Source organism: Schistocerca piceifrons, chromosome X, assembly GCF_021461385.2.
Source record: "Schistocerca piceifrons isolate TAMUIC-IGC-003096 chromosome X, iqSchPice1.1, whole genome shotgun sequence".
NCBI lineage: Eukaryota > Metazoa > Arthropoda > Insecta > Orthoptera > Acrididae > Schistocerca > Schistocerca piceifrons.
In genome coordinates this window covers 946,381,270-946,389,085 of record NC_060149.1, presented here as the reverse complement: position 1 = coordinate 946,389,085, position 7,816 = coordinate 946,381,270, and positions in this window count along the sequence as shown.

Below are 7,816 nucleotides of genomic sequence, written 5' to 3'. Positions count from 1 at the left end.
ATTAAATACAAAGGGCACAAAGCCGAATTAAGTACTAGAAGACTGACTCATCTAACTGACTATGTATTAAATTTTTCCTGTGAGACCAGTTTTAGATTCCGATGCTTCACTTCGGGTTGCTGTATCCGATTGACCTTCTTATTGACGATGAAACACAGAAATTGCATCGGATTTAAATACAAAAGGCACAATGCCGACTTAAGTACAAGAGACTGACTCTTCTTACTGTCTATGTATTGAACCTTTCCTTGAGACCGGTTTTTGATTCCGATGCTTAAATTCAGGTTTACTGTATCCCTTCGACCTTCTTACTGACGATGAAACACAGAAAATGCATCGGAATTAGATACAAAAGGCACAATGCCGACATAAGTTCAAGAAGACTGACTCTTCTTACTCTCTATGATTTGAACCTTTCCTGTGAGACCAGTTTTAGATTCCGATGCTACACTTAAGATTTACTGTATCCCTTCGACCTTCTTATTGACGATGAAACACAGAAATTGCATCGGAACTAAATAGAAAAGGCACAATCCCGACTTAAGTACAGGAAGACTGACTCTTCTTACTGTCTATGTTTTGAACCTTTCCTGTGAGACCAGTTTTAGATTCCGATGCTTCACTTCAGGTTTACCGTATCCCTTGGACCTTCTTATTGACGATGAAACACAGAAATGGCATCGGAATTAAATACAAAAGGCACAATGCCGACTTAAGTACAAGAAAACTGACTCTCATTACAATCTATGATTTGAGCCTTTCCTGTGAGCCCAGTTGGAGAGTGCGATGCTTCACTTCAGGTTTACTGTATTCCATGGTCCTTCTTATTCACGTTCAAGCACAGATATGGCATCGGAATTAAATACAAAAAGCACAATGTCCACTTAAGTACAAGAAGACTGACTCTTCTTACATTCTATGATTTGAACCTTTCCTGTGAGACAAGTTTTCGATTCCGATGCCTCACTTCCTGTTTACTGAATCCCTTGGTCCTTCATATTGCCGAAGAAACACAGAGTTAGCATCGGAATTACATACAAAATGCACAATGCCGACTTAAGTACAAGAAGACTGACTCTTCTTACCGTCTATGCTATGAACATTTCCTGTGAGACCAGTTTCAGATTCCGATGCTTCACTTCAGGTTTACTGTATCCATTGGACCTTCTTATTGACGATGAAGCACAGAAATGGCATCGGAAATTAATACAAAAGGCACAATGCCGACTTAAGTACAAGAAGACTGACTCTTCTTACAATCTATGATTTGAGCCTTTCCTGTGAGCCCAGTTTTAGAGTGCGATTCTTCACTTCAGGTTTACCGTATTCCATGGTCCTTCTAATTGACGTTGAAACGCAGAAATGGCATCGGAATTAAATACAAAAAGCACAATGTCGACTTAAGTACAAGAAGACTGACTCTTCTTACTGTCTATGTTTTAAACCTTTCCTGTGAGACCAGTTTTAGATTCCGATGCTTCACTTCGGGTTGCTGTATCCCATTGACCTTCTTGTTGACGATGAAACACAGAAATTGCATCGGAATTAAATACAAAAAAACACATAATGCCGACTTAAGTACAAGAAGACTGACTCTTCTTACATTCTATGATTTGAGTTTTTCCTGTGAGACCACTTTTGGACTGCGATGATTCTCTTCAGGTTTACTGTATTCCATGGACCTTCTTATTGACTTTTAAACAAAGAAATTTCATCGGAATTAAATACAAATGGCACAATGCCGACTTAAGTACAAGAAGACTGACTCTTCTTACTGCCTTTGTTTTAAACATATCCTGTGAGATCAGTTTTGGATTCCGAAGCTTCACTTCCGGTTTACTGTATCCCTTAGACCTTCTTGGTGACGATAACACACAGAAATTGCATCGGAATTAAATACAAAAGGCACAATGCCGACTTAAGTACAAGAGACTGACTCTTCTTACTGTCTATGTATTGAACCTTTCCTTGGGACCGGTTTTAGATTCCGATGCTTCACTTCAGGTTTTCTGTATCCCTTCGACCTTGTTATTGACGATGAAACACAGAAATTGCATCGGAATTATAATATAAAAGGCACATTGCCGACTTAAGTAAAGGAAGACTGAATCTTCTATCTGTCTATGTTTTGAACCGGTCCTGGTAGACCAGATTCAGATTCCGATGCTTCACTTCAGGATTACTGTATCCCTTGGACCATCTTATTGTCGATGAAACACAGTAATTGCATCGGAATTTAATACAAAAGGCACAATGCCGACTTAAGTACAAGAAGACTGACTCTTCTTACAATCTATGATTTGAGCCTTTCCCGTGAGCCCAGTTTAAGAGTGCGATGCTTCACTTCAGGTTTACTGTATTCCATGGTCCTTCTTATTGACGTTGAAACACAGATATGGCATCGGAATTAAATACAAAAAGCACAATGTCGACTTAAGTACAAGAAGACTGACTCTTCTTACATTCTATGATTTGAGCTTTTCCTGTGAGACTAGTTTTAGATTGCGATGATTCTCTTCAAGTGTACTGTATTCCATGGAACTTCTTATTGACGTTTAAACAAAGAAATGTCATCGGAATTAAATACAAATGGCATATTGCCGACTTAAGTACAAGAAGACTGACTCTTCTTAATGTCTTTGTTTTAAACCTATCCTGTAAGACCAGTTTTGGATTCCGAAGCTTCACTTCAGGGTTACTGTATCCCTTAGATCTTCTTGGTGACGATAAAACACAGAAATTGCATCGGAATTAAATACAAAAGGCACCATGCCGAGTGAAGTGCAAGAGACTGACTCTTCTTACTGTCTATGTATTGAACCTTTCCTTGAGACCGGTTTTTGATTCCGATATTTCACTTCAGGTTTACGGTATCACGTGGACCTTCATATTGACGATTAACACAGATATTGAATCGGAATTAAATACAAAAGGCACAAAGCTGACTTCAGTACAAGAGGACTGACTCATCTTACATTCTATGATTTGAACATTTCCTGTGAGACCAGTTTTAGATTCCGATGCTTCACTTAAGGTTTACTGTATCCCTTCGACCTTCTTATTGACGATGAAACACAGATATTGCATCGTAATAAAATAGAAAAGGCACAATGCCGACTTAAGTAAAGGAAAACTGACTCTTCTTACGGTCTGTGTTTTGAACCTTTCCTGTGAGACCAGTTTAAGAGTCCGGTGCTTCACTTCAGGTTTACCGTATTCCTTTGACCATCTGATTGACGATAAAACTCAGAAATGGCATCGGAGTTGTATGCAAAATGCACAATGCTGACTTAAGTAAAAGAGGACTGACTCTTCTTACATTCTATGATTTGAGCCTTTCCTGTAAGCCCAGTTTTAGAGTGCGATGCTTCACTTCGGGTTTAATGTATTCCATGGTCCTTCATATCGACGTTGAAACACAGATATGGCATCGGAATTAGATACAAAAAGCACTATGTCGACTTAAGTACAAGGGGACTGACTCTTCTTACTATCTAAGTTTTGAACCTTTCCTGTGAGACCAGTTTTAGATTCCGATGCTTCACTTCAGGTTTACCGTATCCCTCGGACCTTCTTATTGACGATGAAACACAGAAATGGCATCGGAATTAAATACAAAAGGCAAAATGCCGACATAAGTACAAGAAGACTGACTCTTCTTACATTCTATGAATGAAGCCTTTCCTGTGAGCCCAGTTACAGACTGCGATGCTTCACTTCAGGTTTACTGTAATCCATGGACCTTCTTATTGACGTTGAAACAAAAAAATGGCATCGGAATTAAATAGAATAAGCTCAATGTCGACTTAAGTACAAGAAGACTGACTCTTCTTACTGTCTTTGTTTTAAACCTATCTTGTGAGACCAGTTTTGGATTCCGAAGCTTCACTTCAGGGTAACTGTATCCCTTGGACCATCTTATTGACGATGAAACACAGACATTGCATCGGAATTAAATACAAAAGGCACAATGCCGACATAAGTTCAAGATGACTGACTCTTCTTACTCTCTATGCTTTGAACCTTTCCTATGAGACCAGTTTTAGATTCCGATGCTTCTCTTCAGGTTTACCGTATCCATTTGACCTTCTGTTTGACGATGAAACACAGAAATTGCATCGGAAATAAATACAAAGGGCACAATGCCAACTTAAGTACAAGAAGACTGGCTCTTCTTGCTGCCTAAGATTTGATCCTTTCCCGTGAGAACAGTTTCAGATTACGATGCTTCACTTCAGGTTTAATGTATCCCTAGGAACATCTTATTGATGATGAAACACAGAAATTGCATCGTAATTAAATACAAAATTCACAATGCCGACTTAAGAAGAAGAGTACTGACTCATCTTACATTCTATGATTTGAACCTTTCTGTGAGACCAGTTTTAGGATCCGATATATCACTTCAGGTTTACGGTATCACGTGGACCTTCATATTGACGATTGACACAGAAATTGAATTGGAATTAAATACAAAAGGCACAAAGCCGACTTAAGTACAAGAGGACTGACTCTTCCTACATTCTATGATTTGAACCTTTCCTGTGAGACCAGATTTAGATTCCGATATTTTACTTCAGGTTAACCGTATCCCTTGGACCTTCTTATTGACGATGAAACACAGAAAATGCATCGGAATTAAATACAAAATGCACAATGCCGATTAAGTACAAGTGGACTGACTCTTCTTACATTCTACGATTTGAACCGTTCCTGTGAAACCAGTATTAAGTTCCGATGCTTCCCTTCAGGTTTACCGTATTCCTTTGACCTTCTTATTGACGATCAAACACAGAAATGGCACGGAGTTAAATATAAAAAGCAGAATGACGACTTAAGTACAAGAAGACTGACTGATCTTACTGTCTATATTTTAAACCATTCCTGTGAGACCAGTTTTAGATTCCGATGCTTCACTTCGGGTTGTTGTATCCCATTGACCTTCTTATTGACGATGAAACACAGAAATTGCATCGAAATTAAATACAAAAGGCATAATGCTGACTTAAGTACAAGAAGACTGACTCTTCTTACTGTCTATGTATTGAACCTTTCCTTGAGACCGGTTTTTGATTCCGATGCTTAACTTCAGGTTTACTGTATCCCTTGGACCTTCTTATTGACGATGAAACACAGAAATTGCATCGGAATTAAATACAAAAGGCACAATGCCGACTTAAGTTCAAGAAGACTGACTCTTCTTACTCTCTATGATTTGAACCTTTCCTGTGAGACCAGTTTTAGATTCCGATGCTCCACTTCAGGTTTACTGTATCCATTGGACCTTCTTTTTGACGATGAAACACAGAAATTGCATCGGAATTAAATACAAAGGGCACAATTATAACTTAAGCACAAGAAGACTGACTCTTCTTACTGCCTAAGCTTTGATCCTTTCCCGTGAGAACAGTTTCAGATTAGGATGCTTCACTACAGGTTTAATGTATCCCTTGGACCTTCTTATTGATGATGAAACACAGAAATTGCATCGGAATCACATGCAAAAGGCACAATGCCGACTTAATTACAAGAGGATTGACTCTTCTTACATTCTATGATTTATGCCTTTACTGTGAGACCAGTTTTAGATATCGATGCTTCACTTCAGCTTTGCTGTATCCCTTGGACTTTCTTATTGACGATCAAACACAGAAATTGCATCGGAATTAAATACAAAAGGCACAATGCCGACTTAAGTTCAAGAAGACTGACTATTCTTACTTTCTATGATTTGAACCTCTCCTGTGAGACCAGTTTTAGATTCCGATGCTTCAATTCAGGTTTACTGTATTCCTTCGACCTTCTTATTGACGATGAAACAAAGAAATTGCATCGGAATTAAAAACAAAAGGCACAATGCCGACTTAAGTAAAAGGAGACTCACTCTTCTTACTGTCTATGTTTTGGACCTTTCCTGTGAGACCAGTTTTAGATTCCGATGCTTCACTTCAGGATTACTGTATCCCTTGCACCTTTTTATTGACGATGAAACACAGAAATTGCATCTGAATTAAATACAAAATGTACAATGCCGACTTATGTACAAGATGACTGACTCTTCTTACTGTCTTTTTTTGAACGTTTAATGTGAGACCAGTTTTAGATTCCGATGCTTCACTGCAGGTTTACTGTATCCCTTGGACCTTCTTATTGACGATGAATCACAGAAATTGCATAAAAATTAAATACGAAATGCACAATGCCGACCTAAGTACTTGAAGACTGTCTCATCTTACTGTCTATGTATTTAACCTTTCCTGTGAGACCAGTTTTAGATTCGGATGCTTCACTTCGGTTTGCTAACTCCCTTGGACCTTCATATTGCCGATTATACTCAGAAATTGCATCGGAATTAAATACAAAAGGCACAATGCCGACCTAAGTACAAAAAGAATGAATCTTCGTACTGTCTATGCTTAGAGCCTTTCCTGTGAGGCCAGGTTTAGATTCCGATGCTTTACTTCAGGTTAACTGTACCCCTTGGACCTTCTTATTGACGATGAAACACAGAAATTGCATCGGAATTAAATACAAAAGGCACAATGCCGATTAAGTACAAGTGGACTGACTCTTCTTACATTCTATGATTTAAACCATTCCTGTGATACCAGTTTCACATACCGAATCTTCACTTCAGGTTTACTGTATCCCTTGGAGCTTCATATTGACGATGAAACACAGAAATTGCATCGGAATTAAATAAAAAAGCACAATGCCGACATAAGTACAAGGAGGCTTACCCTTCTTACTGTCTATATTTTGAACCTTTCCTGTGAGTCCAGTTTTAGATTCCGATGCTTCACTTCAGGTTTACTCTATTCCTTGGACCTTCTTATTGACGGTGAAGCACAGAAATTGAACCGGAATTAAACACAAAATGCACAATGCCGACTTCAGTACAAGTAGACTGACTCTTCTTACTCTCTATGCTTTAAACCTATCCTCTGAAACCAGTTTTAGATTCCGATGCTTCACTTCAGGTTTACTGTACCCCTTGGATCATCTATTTGACGATGAAACACATAAAGTGCATCGGAATTAAATACAAAAGGCACAATGCCGACTTAAGTACAAGAAGACTGACTCATCTTACTGCCTATGCCTTGAACCTTTCCTGTGAGAACAGTTTTAAATTACGATGCTTCACTTCAGGTTTAATGTATCCCTTGGACCTTCTCATTGACAATGAACACAGAAATTGCTTCGGAATGAAACACAAAAGGCACAATGCCGACTTAAGTAGAAGTGTACTGACTCTTCTTACATTCTGTGACTTGTACCTTTCTGTGTGAGACCAGTTTTGGGGTCCGACGTCTCTCTTCAGGTTTACTGAATCCCTTGGACCTTCATATTGACTTTGAAACACAGAAATAGCATCGGAACTAAATACGAAGGGCACAATGCCGACTTAGGTACTAGAAGACTGACTCATCTTACTGTCTATGTATTTAACCTTTCCTGTGAGACCAGTTTTAGATTCGGATGCTTCACTTCGGTTTGCTGAATCCCTTGGACCTTCATATTGCCGATGATACACAGAAATTGCATCGGAATTAAATACAAAAGGCACAATGCCGACTTAAGTACAAGAAGACTGACTCTTCGTACTGTCTATGTTTTGAGCCTTTCCTGTGAGGCCAGTTTTAGATTCCGATGCTTTACTTCATGTTTACTGTAGCCCTTGGACCTTATTGACGATGAAACACAGAAATTGCATCGGAATCAAATACAAAAGGCACAATGCCGATTAAGTACAAGTGGACTGACTCTTCTTACATTCTACGGTTTAAACCATTCCTGTGATACCAGTTTCAAA